Source organism: Lasioglossum baleicum, unplaced genomic scaffold, assembly GCF_051020765.1.
Source record: "Lasioglossum baleicum unplaced genomic scaffold, iyLasBale1 scaffold0075, whole genome shotgun sequence".
NCBI classification, from domain to species: domain Eukaryota; kingdom Metazoa; phylum Arthropoda; class Insecta; order Hymenoptera; family Halictidae; genus Lasioglossum; species Lasioglossum baleicum.
The window spans coordinates 480,684-501,892 of record NW_027469135.1 but is presented as its reverse complement, the minus strand read 5'-3'; positions in this window follow the sequence as shown (position 1 = coordinate 501,892).

Here is a 21,209-nt window from a genome sequence, read left to right as displayed (position 1 = left end):
GATTCGATCGAGTACTCCCTAGAGAAAAACGCCGTGAAAAGCCGGCCGGAATCGAAGGAGACTCGAGAGATATCGGAGTACACTGCGAGAAGTCGGATCGTGGAGCGTGAGGATCGAGTCCGAACAAAGACTCCTCCGAAATCCGAAGAATTCGTCCTCGAACCTCGTACCGTTGCGTGCATAGCGGTCGACGTCGAAGGACCCAAACAGGGATATATCCGCCGTGTTAATGTAGCGCCGGATGTATTCCTGGGTGACTGCGTTGTCACCAATCGTAAAGGCAAAGCGAGCCTCCGGTGTTTTAACACCTCGTCGGAAAGAGTTTCATTTCGATTGCCCCCATTGGAGATGGAAGAAATCGAGTCGTACTCTTCCGACCTTTCTAATTCCGGGAACTATCCCGACGTATTCGGTAACCATCCCGACCTTTCTAATTCCGGGTATCGTCCCGACGTATTCGGTAACCATCCCGACCTTTCTAACTCCGGTAACCAGCCCGATCATTATACTAACTCCGGTAACCAGCCCGATTCTCATACTAACTCCGGTAACCAGCCCGATCATTATACTAACTCCGGTAACCAGCCCGATTCTTATTCTAACTCCGGTAACCAGCCCGACGCATTCGGTAACCATCCCGACCTTTTCAATTCCGGTAACCATCCCGACGTATTCGGTAACCATCCCGACAATTTTAATCCAGAGTCCAAAGAAGACTCCCGCGAATTCAAACCTATGAAGGTTTATTCTACAAGCTCCGGTATCGAGTCCGATTGTTTCTATTCCGAGTCTAGGTTGAAAGGAAATGTCCCCGCCTTTGATTCTCTAAAGACGACAGAACGTCTACATAAAATAAAGCATAAAACTCTACCTCGTATAGACCGAGCATACGAGTCGATCATAAAAGATCATCCCGCGATAATTTCTAAATCAGAGTCAAAGAGAGTCTATATTTCATTTCAAAAACCTACCTCTGATTTTTCGCCGGAACATGATCTCTTCCAGTCTCAACGGTCAAGTATCCGTGCACCGCAAAGCGAGTTTCATCCATCTAGGAATTATACGTCTGTAAAATACGCGTCAGCAAAAAGGAGAAACAAATTTCGTATTATACTATACCTCTGCGATAACCCGCGAACATTGATTGTAGCGTCTCCTGCGATTTGCGATAAGAAACCCTCCCAGGAGATTTCATTACAGTCCTCCGCTGACGCGAAATTAGAATCCGCGATAATCACGCGTCCGGTCAACACCGATAAGCGAGCGAAATCCGAAACCCAGCGTCGACAGAATCTCCTTCCACCGCCGGAAGATACAGAACAAACGACAGCAGCACTTCGAAGAAGTTCCTACAGCCAGAATCCCAGCCTGTTCCCAGCCGCCTACCACATCGTGTGCAGTATCCACAAACACAATCAACATGTGCGGACACTTACAACCGGCGAGACCATCGGCGAACAAAGCCGGAGACTTCATCTACAGATACCAGGGAATATTCTGCTACAATGGCAGACACAGAATCTCCCTAAATGGCAGAGAACTATGCCTTGCCTGCAGCCTCACTGCGGTAGTCAGGAGGGTCATCGTATACACGCACGTTCTTACAAGGAAAAGGAAGAACGCATGCGACGCGTGTACAAAACCCATACTGAGGGAAACCCCAATATTGGAATGCATCCACTGCAGTTTCCTCCTCGCACTGGATCGGGCAGCAACAGACACTGCCAGAATAAGAAGAGAAAGAGGCGAAATTCTCACGGACGACGAAGAAGAGGACGAAGACACCAATACTCAAGCAAATTAGAGATGCAGAGTGTTTGTGCCAAAGCCGTAATCTCGTCACCTGAGACAAAAGTGACAGTGACACCAGTGATTCCCCACCCACCCAAAGACCCAATTATGCAAAATGAACAAAGCGAAATAAATTGCATAAAACCAGCCCCAGCCCCACGTGCCGACACCGACAACATTTCAGTGCGACCAGTGTTTCGTACAAATATAGGAAATACTCGCCGAGAACTGTGCTCCCTGCGCGGAGTACCCCCGGACGATGCGTCGCATGAATGAATGTGGAAGCGAGTGTTGAGCGAGAAATTTCTTCCTCGTAAGAAATTTCTTTTCCGCGTTGGGAGGTGTTACGTCGTCCGATGTACGACGTTGGCCTTGTACACACACTATGTATACAAGGTCTGATCTACATAAGATCCACACACCGTCCCCTAGACATAAGAGCATAGTATTAAGATCTCATTATTCTATTGTTCTAATCCTTATCTCCGTCTTTACCCATCACCATAACTTCACCTTGATCAACACCTTACCTCAGTTTCAACCCATCACCACGACACATAATGCAATAAAGTATTGCATCACTCTGGAAGCATCTAGAAGCTTCTAGAAACGTCGAGAAGTCCAAAGACTGCTGCATCAGCAGTCCCACGCTCGTAGAGGGCAATAGGACAGCCACGAGACTGCAGCGTCAGCAGAAATGCACGTGCAGTCCCCGGGAGCGAAGACGCTGCTGCGTCAGCGGTTCTCCCACTCCGACAACTGAAGAACAAAGAGACTGCAGCGTCAGCTATCCCCACTCCGAACGAAGGAGGCAAGGCAGAGCGGACGCTTGCATCAGTCCGCCTCCGACCGGCGACTCGAGCAGTCGTGCCAACCTGGCCTCAGCCGCCAGTCCGGCTTCTTCCGGCTTCAAGAGCAGACGTGTTCAGTCTAGCTCCGCGATAGTGAAGTGTGTCGATCCTTCACTCCTAATTCCAATTCCAATTCCAACTCTAACTCAACTCAACTCAAGTCCTAATTCTCATACATTAATCCTACAACATATTACTATATCCATTATTCATTAATCCAATTACTACTCCAATTATAATACTACTTACATATTGTATATCAGTGTACTTACCAGTTCTTATTTAATATATCGTTGTTATGTTACGTCGTCCGATGTACGACGTTGGCCTTGTACACACACTATGTATACAAGGTCTGATCTGCATAAGGTCCATACACCGTCCCCTAGAAATAAGAGCATAGTATTAAGATCTCATTATTCTATTATTCTAATCCTTATCTCCGTCTCTACCCATCACCATAACTTCACCTTGATCAACACCTTACCTCAGTTTCAACCCATCACCACGACGCATAATGCAATAAAGTATTGCATCACTCTGGAAGCATCTAGAAGCTTCTAGAAACGTCGAGAAGTCCAAGGACTGCTGCATCAGCAGTCCCACGCTCGTAGAGGGCAATAGGACAGCCACGAGACTGCAGCGTCAGCAGAAATGCACGTGCAGTCCCCGGGAGCGAAGACGCTGCTGCGTCAGCGGTTCTCCCACTCCGACGACTGAAGAACAAAGAGACTGCAGCATCAGCTATCCCCACTCCGACCGAAGGAGGCAAGGCAGAACGGACGCTTGCATCAGTCCGCCTCCGACCGGCGACTCGAGCAGTCGTGCCAACCTGGCCTCAGCCGCCAGTCCGGCTTCTTCCGACTTCAAGAGCAGACGTGTTCAGTCTAGCTCCGCGATAGTGAAGTGTGTCGATCCTTCACTCCTAATTCCAATTCCAATTCCAACTCTAACTCAACTCAACTCAAGTCCTAATTCTCATACGTTATTCCTATAACATATTACAATATCCATTATTCATTAATCCAATTACTACTCCTATTATAATACTACTTACATATTGTATACCAGTGTACTTACCAGTTCTTATTTAATATATCGTTGTTATACCAGTGCTTCGATCTTGTTATTCTTGTGTTAGTTCAACACCATCTTCCAATTCAGTTCTTGCATCGAATATATTAAACTCGTGACATATCCGGACTTGGTCTTGTCACGTCCGTCACTGTGTTTTTGTTACAGGTACCAGGAGAGAGAAAAGAGAACAGTGACAGACGGACGGTTGAGATATTATGATTAAAATGAGGAGTGGTCTTTCGTGCCGAGACAGCCGCGGGCTGTCATATGCACTAGGACAACCGATATTGCTATGGATGCAGTCAAGAAAAGAACGTCCGACGCGGTTACAAGGAGTGTCCCGACAAGAATCGCGCGCGAGAGGATGCAACGAGAACGGTGAGTTTACAGGATTCAACAATTATACAAGATATTATACGACTCACCGCAATGTTGTATTAACGCCTAATAATATTGTTGCAGCAGGAACTGGCGGTACTGACAGTAGGTGTCGTACATCGGATCTTCTATACAGATGTCCTCGAGGTGGGGAAGATCTGGCAAAGTTGCTGCTGCTCGGTTCGGGACGACGTTAGTGGCCTTGGATGCTGGCCGCAAGACGACACGTTGATGAGCTGGCAGAGGAACGTCACGGATGATTCGGCAACGGACCCTGGGAACGATGATCGTGTCTCGGCTGTCGTCGTCGTCGGCTATGTCGATCACCTCTGGACAATCGACCGGATGCAGAACTGGCGTCGGAGCTCGCGAGAGGTCCGCGTGGTTGACCTCTTTAGGAGGGTTGCAAGGGCAACCGTATACAGAAACGTAATCGGACGCGTCACACGGAATGTGCTCGGTGGTTCCCAGAAGTTCTGTCCACTCGGTAGTGGCAATGATTTGATCGAGCACCGCTTTATTTCTCAACGCGCGTCTCAATTTAGCAAGTTGATACTTGCGTCCCGCTCGACGTGGGCGTCGCATAGGTAAGGAATAGTAATGACGGAATATTAATAAGACAATGAAAATGAACTTCCACTTGTTATTAACCTTTTTGGTAGTTAACTCGCTTCACGTCTATAGTGGCGGCTCAGCGTTTCCACTGCGCACTTTAGACCAATTCTAGACGTGGCACGAGAACTTCTCTATGACTCGCTTCAAATTCCTTATTGGCGGCTCAGCGTTTCCACTGCGCACTTTAGACCAAGTCCGGATATGTCACGAGTTTAATATATTCGATGCAAGAACTGAATTGGAAGATGGTGTTGAACTAACACAAGAATAACAAGATCGAAGCACTGGTATAACAACGATATATTAAATAAGAACTGGTAAGTACACTGGTATACAATATGTATGTAGTATTATAATAGGAGTAGTAATTGGATTAATGAATAATGGATATTGTAATATGTTATAGGAATAACGTATGAGAATTAGGACTTGAGTTGAGTTGAGTTAGAGTTGGAATTGGAATTGGAATTAGGAGTGAAGGATCGACACACTTCACTATCGCGGAGCTAGACTGAACACGTCTGCTCTTGAAGCCGGACTGGCATGTCCGTGCGAGTCGCTGGCTGAAGGCGGACTGATGCAAGCGTCCGCTCTGCCTTGCCTCCTTCGTTCGGAGTGGGGATAGCTGACGCTGCAGTCTCTTTGTTCTTCAGTCGTCGGAGTGGGAGAACCGCTGACGCAGCAGCGTCTTCGCTCCCGGGGACTGCACGTGCATTTCTGCTGACGCTGCAGTCTCGTGGCTGTCCTATTGCCCTCTACGAGCGTGGGACTGCTGATGCAGCAGTCCTTGGACTTCTCGACGTTTCTAGAAGCTTCTAGATGCTTCCAGAGTGATGCAATACTTTATTGCATTATGTGTCGTGGTGATGGGTTGAAACTGGGGTAAGGTGTTGATCAAGGTGAAGTTATGGTGATGGGTAGAGACGGAGATAAGGATTAGAACAATAGAATAATGAGATCTTAATACTATGCTCTTATGTCTAGGGGACGGTGTGTGGATCTTATGCAGATCAGACCTTGTATACATAGTGTGTGTACAAGGCCAACGTCGTACATCGGACGACGTAACACCTCCCAACGCGGAAAAGAAATTTCTTACAAGGGAGAAATTTCTCGCTCAACACTCGATATCACACTCATTCATGCGACGCATCGTCCGGGGGTACTCCGCGCAGGGAGCACAGTTCTCGGCGAGTATTTCCTATATTTGTACGAAACACTGGTCGCACTGAAATGTTGTCGGTGTCGGCACGTGGGGCTGGGGCTGGTTTTATGCAACTTATTTCGCTTTGTTCATTTTGCATAGTTGGGTTTTGGGTGGGTGGGGAATCACTGGTGTCACTGTCACTTTTGTCTTTTCTTATCTGCGTCCAGATGAGTGTCACGTTTCGCTGACGCGGGGTTTGCGTTGCATTATTCGGCGCACGCTTGAGTTTGTTTGCATGTACAATCTTAAAATGGTTCCCTACTTTGATTTTTACATTGTTTGAGTCTAGGATGTCGCAAATTTCGTGAGGACCCGTATATTGCACGTCGAATTTGCCCTTGCAGGGTTCTTTGAGTAGGAATACTTGTTCTCCCACCTTGAATTCTACCGGGTTAATTCTTCTATCGTAGTATGATTTGGATTTCCTTTTCGCGGAGACTAAGTTTCCGCGCGCGCGAATCTGGGTTTCGGTTATCTTTCTTTGCAATTGGGAGAGGTAGTGGGTATAGGAGTCGTTTTCGCATTCGTAGGAGTAGGAATCGGCGGATGGGACTCGTGCCAAAGAGCCGAATACTAACTCGTGCGGCGTGAAATCTGTGCCCTCGTGGACACTCGTATTGTAACTAAACATTGCCAAATCGACCCATTTGTCCCAGTTGTTCTTATGGACGTATTGCTTCAGGTACTCTGCTAAGACGTGGTGGGATCTCTCGATTGACCCGTTGCTTTGAGGGTGGAAGGCTGTTGTTTGCAGCCGAGTTATTCTGAATCGTTTTGCGATGGCCTTCATCAGGGAACTTGTGAAATTCGCTCCTTGATCCGTTAGGATGGCTTTAGGTATTCCGAAACGGCAGATAAAATTGTTTATAAATGCGTCCGCAGTGCTGATGGCATCGGCGGATTTAAGAGGGATTGCGGTTGAGTGTTTCGTTAATAGATCCTGTATGGTTAAGATGTATGTGTTTCCGTCGTTGGTTGTTGGAAGGGGCCCTACAATGTCCATGGACACCTTATCGAACGCTCTACCGGGTGTATCCGTTATTCTCATTGGCAGGCGCGTTTTTACCCTGGTCAGTTTATTGCGTTGGCAACTGAGGCAGTTATTAACGTAGTTCGTTATCTGGATCTTCATACCGCTCCACCAATATCTTTCGCGGATTCTCTTCAGGGTTTTTGTAATTCCTTTGTGCCCTGCGTACGCAGAGACGTGATTTTCTGCGATAATATCATTCCATCTATCTTCGGCCGGTATCTGGATTTCGTTTGCGCAGAAGAATATGTGTACGGGGGTGTCTTCGAATGTCGCGATGAGGAGGTTCGAGACGTACTCCATGGAATTGTCATCTATATAGGTTTTAGAGATTGAAAATGTTCGCAGTCTGAGTTCGTTGGCTACATCAAGTAATGTCCGGAAACATTCTTTTAGGTCGTCAGTTGAAACCTCGTGAGTCAGGGATGGTTTGATGGGTATCTGTATCAGCTTGTTGCTACCGAAATTACTTATCTTTGCTTTGAATAAGGTCAGATCTCGACCGTCGGACAGTTTCCTTTGTCTATGGAGGTCTACGGCTCCTGGGTCTATAGGTTGACCATCCAGGGTTGTGAAACATACTAAATTATCTTTCCTCATAATTAGTCGGTCGCGGAGGTACGTTATTCTCCCTTGGCGTCTTGGCTCCTCATCTTCTTCCTCGTCCTCGGAGGGTAAGGTTTCTTCTTCTTCATCGAGCCAGTTTGGTCCCGTTGGTTGGGGAAGTAGGTTGGGGACGGCGGTTAAAATGTCCTCTAGTCCTGTTATGGATGACTCCTCATGACTGGAGGCGGGTACTAGGGGTGGTGATACCAAAAGGCTGTCGTCATCTGAACTCGCCCTAGGGCGTGGTGGCGTTTTCGATGGTGGTTCAGATGTTGAGTTTGACGATGATTTCCTCTTCCTCGGGGGAATTGACTGAGGCGGTGGCATAAGATGCGAGTCGGCCCATCTCCTTCGGCGGTTATCGAAGAGAGGGGTTCCTGGATTTGATAACGGTGCTCTTGGCGGCGATGTGCCTCCAGGGGTGCTCCATGAGAGGGGCAACGTAACTGGGTTTCGGGAGAGGGCATCAGCGTTAGAATTCGCTTTTCCAGGTTTGTAGACGACTTTATATTCAAACTCGGCCAGTTTTAGGCGCCATCTGAGGAGGCGCGACGTAGGGTCTTTTACTGACGTCATCCAGACCAGCGGTTTATGGTCTGTGATTAGTGTAAATTTTCGGCCGTAAATATATGGTCTAAAATACTGTACTGCGAATATTATGGCTAAACACTCCTTCTCTATTGTAGAATAGTTCACTTCGGCGCCCTGCAGGATCCTTGAGGCATAGGCAACGGGACGATCCTTGCCTACTTCGCCTTGGCTTAGTACGGCGCCGATGGCATATCCAGATGCATCGCAGGTGACGTTAAACGGCTTATCGAAATCCGGGTATTGAAGGACCGGTTCGTCACACAGAGCTTGTCGTAGGTCTTCGAAGGCCTTTTCTTGTTTTGGACCCCATTCGAAATTGTGCTCTTTGGCGAGGAGTTGGGTTAGGGGTTTGGAGATTTTAGCGAAGTCATTAATAAATTTGCGGTAGTACCCTGCAAGGCCTAAAAATTCGCGCACGTTTTTCGCGTTCTTAGGTCGTGGGAAATTTTGTACGGCATTAATTTTCTTTGGACATGGTCTGACGCCGTCTTGACTAATCTGATGTCCCAGGTATGCCACTTCCTTATGAAGGAAGCCGCATTTCGAGGGCTGTAATTTGAGGTTGGCTCCGCGCAGTCGGCGGGCTAGTTTATTGAATTTGGCATAATGTTCTTCTAATGAGCGCGCGTAGATCACGATATCATCGAGGTACACGAAGAGTTCGTTGCCTTGTAGGCCGCAGAGGACTGTGTCCATTAATCTTTGGAAGGTAGCCGGAGCATTACGGAGACCGAATGGCATTCTGTTGAATTCGTAGTGGCCGAAAGGCGTGGAGAAGGCGGTCTTCGCGGCATCCTCCTTCTCCATTCCTATCTGATGGAATCCGCTGGCTAAGTCAAACACACTGAAGTATGCGGCGCTGCCTAACTGATCTAGGATTTCGTTAATGCTAGGTAGCGGGTACGCGTCGGCCACCGATTTCTCGTTTAATGCGCGGTAATCGATTACCATGCGCCATTTTTTGTTACCCTCGGCGTCCGCTTTCTTAGGAACAATCCACAAGGGGGAATTATAAGGTGAGTTAGATGGAACGACTATGTCATTCCGTAAGAGTTCGGACATTTGTTTGTTGATTTCGTCCTTGTGGATTGGTGGGTAGCGATACTGTTTAACATGGATTGGAATATCATCCGTCGTGATGATTCTGTGAGTCACCGCATTTGTTTTTCCCAAACGATCCCCTTGGAGATGGAAAAGATCATTGTGCTTTTCTAACAAAGATTTAACATGGTCCATTTCGTCACCGCTGAGATGATCCATGGGGATAGTTTCTAATAGCTCTTTCACGCGAGCTTCGTGGGAATTTGCGATGGAATAGGTCATTCTGACCTTGCTTTTATCGGGCTGGTTACCGGAGTTAGTATAATGATCGGGCTGGTTACCGGAGTTAGTATGAGAATCGGGCTGGTTACCGGAGTTAGTATGAGAATCGGGCTGGTTACCGGAATTAGTATAATGATCGGGCTGGTTACCGGAGTTAGTATAAGAATCGGGCTGGTTACCGGAGTTAGTAATGTCGGGATGGTTACCGAATACGTCGGGACGATACCCGGAATTAGAAAGGTCGGGATGGTTACCGAATGCGTCGGGATGGTTCCCGGAATTAGTAAGGTCGGGATGGTTACCGAATGCGTCGGGATAGTACCCGGAATTAGAAAGGTCGGGATGGTTACCGAATGCGTCGGGATAGTACCCGGAATTAGAAAGGTCGGAAGAGTACGACCCGATTTCTTCCATCTCCAATGGGGGCAATCGAAATGAAACTCTTTCCGACGAGGTGTTAAAACACCGGAGGCTCGCTTTGCCTTTACGATTGGTGACAACGCAGTCACCCAGGAATACATCCGGCGCTACATTAACACGGCGGATATATCCCTGTTTAGGTCCTTCGACGTCGACCGCTATGCACGCAACGGTACGAGGTTCGAGGACGAATTCTTCGGATTTCGGAGGAGTCTTTGTTCGGACTCGATCCTCACGCTCCACGATCCGACTTCTCGCAGTGTACTCCGATATCTCTCGAGTCTCCTTCGATTCCGGCCGGCTTTTCACGGCGTTTTTCTCTAGGGAGTACTCGATTGAATCCCGAGGAGGCATTGAAATAACCTCCGTCACCGGGGCTCTGCAAGGTCTGACCGCGGGTGCACGAGGATTTGAGGATGACACTCGAACGTTCCTTGCCGAATGTTCCTCACGCTTGGCGGCTGGAGTTTTAACGAGATCGTTGGTCATAGACGAAGGCATTGAAATAACCTCTGCTGCCAATTCATCGCGAGGCTCAGCCGTGGGCGCGCAAGGGTTCGAGAAGGGAACCCGAATGTTTCCTATCGTAATGTATTCATTCGCAAAGGAGATCTCGGCTCCTGTTCTGAAGAAGGGAGAACCGAGGATTCCGTCGATGTTAATTGGGAAGTTTTCTTCCAAGACATGAAATTCGATAGGGTTTTGACCCTGTAAGTGTATTTTAATTTGACCGAGAGTTGGAATGGATCCCTCGGTTATTCCTTGGACTTCTATAGTGTTCGTATAATCTATAGGTAGATTTGGTTCTAGACTTGACGCACGAATTAAATTGATCTCCGAACCCGTGTCTAACAAAAATTCACACTTCTTTTGTAATTGAGGGGCGGAGATTTTTACGCGCGGAATTGGTGAGTCTGCAGCAAGATTTACTGCTGAGACGAATCGTCGGACTGGTCGTTCGTCCGGATAGCTGTTTGGGTGCGGGCTGTAGTTTGAGTTGAAGATGCGGCCTCCCGCCTGGGGTTGGCTTCGGTCGGGAGGCCGGACTCGTTTCCCGACCTCCTATTATTATTGAAAGTGCGCTTACGGCACTCGTGAATATCGTGCCCGGGGGTTTTGCAGTAGTTGCAAAATTTGTTAGGGCTTGAGGGGCGATCTGTGCGACCATCGCGGTACGTGTTTTGGTCGCGAGGATTATTTTCCCATCGCCGTTGCGGCGTCGGGGAGCGATAAGAGTCCCTGTTTGAGTTTCTTGAGGACTGCTGAGACGAGTCCGGTCTGTTATCGCGGCGTTCTTGAGTTCGCTCTGGAATGTCACGAGCGGACTCGTACGTGGAACGCGGGCGATACGGCCGGTTATCAGAGAAGCTGACTCGTTTTTCTTCGCGGATCAGTTCTCGTCGACGAGTCTGGTCTGACTCATACTGCCTGTAAGCAGAGATGGCTGCTTCGAAAACAGTGGCAGGATTTCGCGAAGGGCAATGAAGCACTTCGGCACGCAGCTGGGGAAGGAGACCTCGTAGAAAACAATCTACTACGAAGCGATCTAGTTCTTCGTAATCAAGGCCAATATCTGTGGCATCTTGAATCGCGGTTCGAAGGTCTTTAACGCGATTGATGAAGTCTAAGATGTGCTCGTTTGGAGCTTGGAGTACACTCGCGAGATCGCCACGGTACTGGTCCACGAATTTGTATGGGCCCAGTACTGTACGTAACTTTTCGCATAGTGCAGAAATTGTGAGTATGTGCTCGCCTTCTATAGCGGCATAAGCACGATCGTGGAGTTTATTGCAGAGCAATTTCGTGAGGGCACGATCTGCAGTGGCCGGTACGGTGTCACGCGCGCGTTTGCATGCACGTATGAATTGTAGGACGGAAGACGAAGTTCCGTCGAATCTAGGGACAAGCTCGGCGGCTTGTTTTAGAGCGAAATTACCAGTAGGTTCATACTGTGGGATTTCGCGTGGCTCTGGCGGTGAAGGTTCCCGCATATTAGAGACGTTACTAGGGTCTGGTGTAGGCGATTGTTGACGTAGGCTTTGACTCGTGATTTGGATGTTATGAAGCTCTTTTCGTATTTCGTCGAGCATATTCTTTTGGTTTTGTGCGTCTTCTTCATATTTGAGACGCAATTTGGCAATAAAATCAGTTTCTTCTTTGAGATATTGCTCTCTACGGGCGAGGTCTTGCGCATAAAGGAGTAACTCTTCCTCGGTCATTGGAGGAAGGTCTGCGTTAGGATCTGCTCGGAGATCCTTTTGAGATCGCGTGATTGGGCGAGACATTTTGAAAGATATGAATGGGATTTAAGAAATGTGAACTTCGCACTGACACGCGTCGGGGCTTATTAATGCAAATATCGGCGACCACTTCGTTGTCCTACCGACTGCGCCAAATTTGTCACGTCCGTCACTGTGTTTTTGTTACAGGTACCAGGAGAGAGAAAAGAGAACAGTGACAGACGGACGGTTGAGATATTATGATTAAAATGAGGAGTGGTCTTTCGTGCCGAGACAGCCGCGGGCTGTCATATGCACTAGGACAACCGATATTGCTATGGATGCAGTCAAGAAAAGAACGTCCGACGCGGTTACAAGGAGTGTCCCGACAAGAATCGCGCGCGAGAGGATGCAACGAGAACGGTGAGTTTACAGGATTCAACAATTATACAAGATATTATACGACTCACCGCAATGTTGTATTAACGCCTAATAATATTGTTGCAGCAGGAACTGGCGGTACTGACAGTAGGTGTCGTACATCGGATCTTCTATACAGATGTCCTCGAGGTGGGGAAGATCTGGCAAAGTTGCTGCTGCTCGGTTCGGGACGACGTTAGTGGCCTTGGATGCTGGCCGCAAGACGACACGTTGATGAGCTGGCAGAGGAACGTCACGGATGATTCGGCAACGGACCCTGGGAACGATGATCGTGTCTCGGCTGTCGTCGTCGTCGGCTATGTCGATCACCTCTGGACAATCGACCGGATGCAGAACTGGCGTCGGAGCTCGCGAGAGGTCCGCGTGGTTGACCTCTTTAGGAGGGTTGCAAGGGCAACCGTATACAGAAACGTAATCGGACGCGTCACACGGAATGTGCTCGGTGGTTCCCAGAAGTTCTGTCCACTCGGTAGTGGCAATGATTTGATCGAGCACCGCTTTATTTCTCAACGCGCGTCTCAATTTAGCAAGTTGATACTTGCGTCCCGCTCGACGTGGGCGTCGCATAGGTAAGGAATAGTAATGACGGAATATTAATAAGACAATGAAAATGAACTTCCACTTGTTATTAACCTTTTTGGTAGTTAACTCGCTTCACGTCTATAGTGGCGGCTCAGCGTTTCCACTGCGCACTTTAGACCAATTCTAGACGTGGCACGAGAACTTCTCTATGACTCGCTTCAAATTCCTTATTGGCGGCTCAGCGTTTCCACTGCGCACTTTAGACCAAGTCCGGATATGTCACGAGTTTAATATATTCGATGCAAGAACTGAATTGGAAGATGGTGTTGAACTAACACAAGAATAACAAGATCGAAGCACTGGTATAACAACGATATATTAAATAAGAACTGGTAAGTACACTGGTATACAATATGTATGTAGTATTATAATAGGAGTAGTAATTGGATTAATGAATAATGGATATTGTAATATGTTATAGGAATAACGTATGAGAATTAGGACTTGAGTTGAGTTGAGTTAGAGTTGGAATTGGAATTGGAATTAGGAGTGAAGGATCGACACACTTCACTATCGCGGAGCTAGACTGAACACGTCTGCTCTTGAAGCCGGACTGGCATGTCCGTGCGAGTCGCTGGCTGAAGGCGGACTGATGCAAGCGTCCGCTCTGCCTTGCCTCCTTCGTTCGGAGTGGGGATAGCTGACGCTGCAGTCTCTTTGTTCTTCAGTCGTCGGAGTGGGAGAACCGCTGACGCAGCAGCGTCTTCGCTCCCGGGGACTGCACGTGCATTTCTGCTGACGCTGCAGTCTCGTGGCTGTCCTATTGCCCTCTACGAGCGTGGGACTGCTGATGCAGCAGTCCTTGGACTTCTCGACGTTTCTAGAAGCTTCTAGATGCTTCCAGAGTGATGCAATACTTTATTGCATTATGTGTCGTGGTGATGGGTTGAAACTGGGGTAAGGTGTTGATCAAGGTGAAGTTATGGTGATGGGTAGAGACGGAGATAAGGATTAGAACAATAGAATAATGAGATCTTAATACTATGCTCTTATGTCTAGGGGACGGTGTGTGGATCTTATGCAGATCAGACCTTGTATACATAGTGTGTGTACAAGGCCAACGTCGTACATCGGACGACGTAACAGTCTAAAGTGCGCAGTGGAAACGCTGAGCCGCCAATAAGGAATTTGAAGCGAGTCATAGAGAAGTTCTCGTGCCACGTCTAGAATTGGTCTAAAGTGCGCAGTGGAAACGCTGAGCCGCCACTATAGACGTGAAGCGAGTTAACTACCAAAAAGGTTAATAACAAATGGAAGTTAATTTTCATTATATTATTAATATTCCATCATTACTATTCCTTACCCATGCGACGCCCACGTCGAGCGGGACGCAAGTATCAACTTGCTAAATTGAGACGCGCGTTGAGAAATAAAGCGGTGCTCGATCAAATCATTGCCACTACCGAGTGGACCGAACTTCTGGGAACCACCGAGCACATTCCGTGTGACGCGTCCGATTACGTTTCTGTATACGGTTGCCCTTGCAACCCTCCTAAAGAGGTCAACCACGCGGACCTCTCGCGAGCTCCGACGCCAGTTCTGCATCCGGTCGATTGTCCAGAGGTGATCGACATAGCCGACGACGACGACAGCCGAGACACGATCATCGTTCCCAGGGTCCGTTGCCGAATCATCAGTGACGTTCCTCTGCCAGCTCATCAACGTGTCGTCTTGCGGCCAGCATCCAAGGCCACTAACGTCGTCCCGAACCGAGCAGCAGCAACTTTGCCAGATCTTCCCCACCTCGAGGACATCTGTATAGAAGATCCGATGTACGACACCTACTGTCAGTACCGCCAGTTCCTGCTGCAACAATATTATTAGGCGTTAATACAACATTGCGGTGAGTCGTATAATATCTTGTATAATTGTTGAATCCTGTAAACTCACCGTTCTCGTTGCATCCTCTCGCGCGCGATTCTTGTCGGGACACTCCTTGTAACCGCGTCGGACGTTCTCTTCTTGACTGCATCCATAGCAATATCGGTTGTCCTAGTGCATATGACAGCCCGCGGCTGTCTCGGCACGAAAGACCACTCTTCAATTACTCTTCATATCTCCACCGTCCGTCTGTCACTGTTCTTGAGTGCCATCCTTTTCTCTCTCTTGGTACCTGTAACAAAAACACAGTGACGGACGTGACAAATTTGGCGCAGTCGGTAGGACATCGAAGTGGTCGCCGATATTTGCATTAATAAGCCCCGATGCGTGTCAGTGCGAAATTCAAATTTCTAAATCCCATTCATATCTTTCAAAATGTCTCGCCCAATCACGCGATCTCAAAGGGATCTCCGAGCAGATCCTAACGCAGACCTTCCCCCAATGACCGAGGAAGAGCTACTCCTATACGCACAAGACCTCGCCCGTAGAGAGCAATATCTCAAAGAAGAAACTGATTTTATTGCCAAATTGCGTCTCAAATATGAAGAAGACGCACAAAACCAAAAGAATATGCTCGACGAAATACGAAAAGAGCTTCATAACATCCAAATCACGAGTCAAAGCCTACGTCAACATTCGCCTACACCAGGCCCTAGTAACGTCTCTAATATGCGGGAACCTTCACCGCCAGAGCCACGCGAAATCCCACAGTATGAACCTACTGGCAATTTCGCTCTAAAACAAGCCGCCGAGCTTGTCCCTAGATTCGACGGAACTTCGTCTTCCGTCCTACAATTCATACGTGCATGCAAACGCGCGCGTGACACCGTACCGGCCACTGCAGAGCGTGCCCTCACAAAATTGCTCTGCAATAAACTCCACGATCGTGCTTATGCCGCTATAGAAGGCCAGCACATATTCACAATTTCTGCACTATGCGAGAAATTACGAACAGTACTGGGCCCATACAAATTCGTTGACCAGTACCGTGGCGATCTCGCGAGTGTACTCCAAGCTCCAAACGAGCACATCCTAGACTTCATCAATCGCGTTAAAGACCTTCGAACCGCGATTCAAGATGCCACAGATATTGGCCTCGATTACGAAGAACTAGATCGCTTCGTAGTAGATTGTTTTCTACGAGGTCTCCTTCCCCAGCTGCGTGCCGAAGTGCTTCATTGCCCTTCGCGAAATCCTGCCACTGTTTTCGAAGCAGCCATCTCTGCTTACAGGCAGTATGAGTCAGACCAGACTCGTCGACGAGAACTGATCCGCGAAGAAAAACGAGTCAGCTTCTCTGATAACCGGCCGTATCGCCCGCGTTCCACGAATGAATCCGTTCGTGACATTCCAGAGCGAACTCAAGAACGCCGCGATAACAGACCGGACTCGTCTCAGCAGTCCTCGAGAAACTTAAACCGGGACTCTTATCGCTCCCCGACGCCGCAACGGCGATGGGAAAATAATCCTCGCGACCAAAACACATACCGCGATGGTCGCACAGATCGCCCCTCAAGCCCTAACAAATTTTGCAACTACTGCAAAACCCCCGGGCACGATATTCACGAGTGCCGTAAGCGCACTTTCAATAATAATAGGAGGTCGGGAAACGAGTCCGGCCTCCCGACCGAAGCCAACCCCAGGCGGGAGGCCGCATCTTCAACCCAAACTACAGCCCGCACCCAAACAGCTATCCGGACGAACGACCAGTCCGAAGATTCGTCTCAGCAGTAAATCTTGCTGCAGACTCACCAATCCCGCGCGTAAAAATCTCCGCCCCTCAATTACAAAAGAAGTGTGAATTTTTGTTGGACACGGGTTCGGAGATCAATTTAATTCGTGCGTCAAGTCTAGAACCAAATCTACCTATAGATCATACGAACACTATAGAAGTCCAAGGAATAACCGAGGGATCCATTCCAACTCTCGGTCAAATTAAAATACACTTACAGGGTCAAAACCCTATTGAATTTCATGTCTTGGAAGAAAACTTCCCAATTAACATCGACGGAATCCTCGGTTCTCCCTTCTTCAGAACAGGAGCCGAGATCTCCTTTGCGAATCAATCCATAACAATAGGAAACATTCGGGTTCCCTTCTCGAACCCTTGCGCGCCCACGGCTGAGCCTCGCGATGAATTGGCAGCAGAGGTTATTTCAATGCCTTCGTCTATGACCAACGATCTCGTTAAAACTCCAGCCGCCAAGCGTGAGGAACATTCGGCAAGGAACGTTCGAGTGTCTTCCTCAAATCCTCGTGCACCCGCGGTCAGACCTTGCAGAGCTCCGGTGACGGAGGTTATTTCAATGCCTCCTCGGGATTCGATCGAGTACTCCCTAGAGAAAAACGCCGTGAAAAGCCGGCCGGAATCGAAGGAGACTCGAGAGATATCGGAGTACACTGCGAGAAGTCGGGTCGTGGAGCGTGAGGATCGAGTCCGAACAAAGACTCCTCCGAAATCCGAAGAATTCGTCCTCGAACCTCGTACCGTTGCGTGCATAGCGGTCGACGTCGAAGGACCTAAACAGGGATATATCCGCCGTGTTAATGTAGCGCCGGATGTATTCCTGGGTGACTGCGTCGTCACCAATCGTAAAGGCAAAGCGAGCCTCCGGTGTTTTAACACCTCGTCGGAAAGAGTTTCATTTCGATTGCCCCCATTGGAGATGGAAGAAATCGAGTCGTACTCTTCCGACCTTTCTAATTCCGGGTACTATCCCGACGCATTCGGTAACCATCCCGACCTTACTAATTCCGGGTACTATCCCGACGCATTCGGTAACCATCCCGACCTTACTAATTCCGGGAACCATCCCGACGCATTCGGTAACCATCCCGACCTTACTAATTCCGGGAACCATCCCGACGCATTCGGTAACCATCCCGACCTTACTAATTCCGGGTACTATCCCGACGCATTCGGTAACCATCCCGACCTTTCTAATTCCGGTAACCAGCCCGACGCATTCGGTAACCATCCCGACCTTTCTAACTCCGGTAACCAGCCCGATCCTTATACTAACTCCGGTAACCAGCCCGATCTTTATACTAACTCCGGTAACCAGCCCGACTTTTATACTAACTCCGGTAACCAGCCCGATCAATTCCAAAACCAACTCCATTCCTACGACAATCAAAGATCTTCAAGACCCATATGTAAGCAGGTCTGTTCTATATTGCACAATAAACCCAGTAACAGTTCTAAACCAGAGAAGGATATCAAAGCCTCCAAAGTAAAAGAACTTCATAAGTTACTTCGAAATCATATCTTTCATGATCCACAGAAACTCGATTCCTTTCAACTTCCATCTGCATGTTGCCATGCGAGGCGAAACAAATACGATAAAATTAATCTCTGCGCTACAGCGAAATACGCGTCAGCAAGAAGGAAATATAAATCCGAGTACCCTCGCGATAACGGATACCCCTACCAGATTAAACGAGCGAAATACGAAACCTCTGGTCAGCAAAATCTCCTTCCACCACTGGAAGATCAACATATCACATCGCAACACCGCTCCTCCGAAGCAGCAATCGCCTCAGAAGACCGTCAGTCCTTAGACACACACGAAACTGTAATCATGCAGCCGATCCAAGTTGCCATCTTACTCTCTATAGCCACGCGAGTGTACACCCTCATCGGATACGATTGTGGAGGATCTACACTGAACACGACAACGTTCTCCATCATCGATATTCCTGATTGCGAGCCTGAAGAAATCAAACCCACGGAGGACTCAGTAAAAATCCAATTGCTGCAACTAGCAGAATTTACTCAGACGAGAGTAATCCAGTGCCACATAGAAATCGACCGCACGATATTCTATTGTGGCATGCACTCACATGTTTCCATCGTCACGAACGGACGACAGGAATATTTACTGGCAACCACCAGTGAAACCTGTTCCGAGTTGCAGAAAACCGGAACAATCCTCATCACTCCGACCGCCCAGGTCACGGGAGTCCAGCCCAATTCTACTACATCCCGCAGCCTCACATTGGCGGGAGAACTTCAAAATAACGGGCAATGCGCAGGAACAACGTACAACGACCCATTCGGCACTTGGACCAGTGTCGTTGTACAGGCCATTGTTCGAATAACCCTGAGGGACTACACAGCAACAGTGAAACTCTCTACAGGTCAGATCCATCTACAGTCAGGACAAATATGCACCTTCACAAAAGGAAGCTGCCTTGATACGCAAGATGGACATACATTCTGGGACGTCGTTCCCAATGATTACTGCAAGTTCAATAGCTACGACGTTCTCTACGAAGGACTAGCTACCAGAGTTTCTACAAAGACAAAGTTCTCACCTACATTATATATGGTGGAATCTGAAGACACCACATTCGCGTTGACAGAATCTGGTCGTACATCAATTTGCGGTTATATTATTATTCGCACGGAGCACCCCAAGCTCTTTATTCTGGATACAAGTCTGTCCGGTAAATTCAAGGAACGCACTCACACCATAGTAAGCAATCTGGACATATTCACCTACGTGAATAGTAAGTTCATCTACGTAGAAAAACATCTGAAAAGTCAACTTACCCAGTTGTACCAGGATGTCATCCGGCAAAAGTGCGAACTGGAGAAACAGGTCCTTCAAAACGCACTAACGATGTTACACTCATCACCTGAAGAAATAGCAGCTGCCATTATGCGAGAACCAGGATTCGTCGCAGTTCCAGCTGGAGAAGTGGTGCATATTATAAAGTGCATTCCAGTAACCGTACAAGTTCGGAAAACGGATAAGTGTTTCGATGAACTTCCGATCACTTACCAGAATTCTTCCAAGTTCTTAAAGCCAGGAGACCATATTATAGTTGCCACAGGTACAGAAAAGCCATGCAATGAACTCCTGCCGCCTCTCTACAAAATAAACGGAATTTGGTATCGTTTAACGCCGTCACTCACAGAGACCGTTGCCCCAGCAACATTACAACCGCTCATCAAACCCACATGGAAGTACGTGGATCCAACAAATATCGCAACAGGCGGAATCTATTCCCAAGAGGATCTCAACAAACTACAGGACCACATCATGTTTCCAGTGGAAAGAGTGGCCGTAATAAATTCTATCGCCCAAGGAGCATCCGGCAGAGATTACGCAACAGGAAACGTTAATATGTTCAACCTGCTTGACGAAAACTCCCTGCAACAGATAGCGGAATCAACAGCACAAAAACTGTGGTCAGGATTCACCACATTTGGTTCAATCAGTGCTGGAGTGCTAGGAATATATATAGCAATCCGAACAATAAAGACTATCATAAGTACCATAATCAATGGTATTGCATTGCACTCACTTTACGGATGGAGTTTGCATCTAGCAGTCGCCGTATGGAGCTCCCTCACAAGATTCTTCATCTTCCTGAAGCAAAAGGACAATACTTACACGTATGCAGCAAGATACAGGAAAAGTGCAAGTGAAAGTGTTAGTGAACAAAGTGATTCCCCACCCACCCTAAACCCCGAGAAAAGACAGTCGAATAATGAACATTGCGAATACGACTTGTCGGACATTACAAAACCAGCCCCAGCCCCACGTGCCGACACCGATAACATTTCAGTGCGACCAGTGTTTCGTACAAATATAGGAAATACTCGCCGAGAACTGTGCTCCCTGCGCGGAGTACCCCCGGACGATACGTCGCATGAATGAGTGTGATATCGAGTGTTGAGCGAGAAATTTCTTCCTTGTAAGAAATTTCTTTTCCGCGTTGGGAGGTGTTACGTCGTCCGATGTACGACGTTGGCCTTGTACACACACTATGTATACAAGGTCTGATCTGCATAAGATCCATATGTTACGTCGTCCGATGTACGACGTTGGCCTTGTACACACACCATGTATACAAGGTCTGATCTACATAAGATCCATACACCGTCCCCTAGACATAAGAGCATAGTATTAAGATTTCATTATTCTATTGTTCTACTCCTTATCTCCGTCTCTACCCATCACCATAACTTCACCTTGATCAACACCTTACCTCAGTTTCAACCCATCACCACGACACATAATGCAATAAAGTATTGCATCACTCTGGAAGCATCTAGAAGCTTCTAGAAACGTCGAGAAGTCCAAAGACTGCTGCATCAGCAGTCCCACGCTCGTAGAGGGCAATAGGACAGCCACGAGACTGCAGCGTCAGCAGAAATGCACGTGCAGTCCCCGGGAGCAAAGACG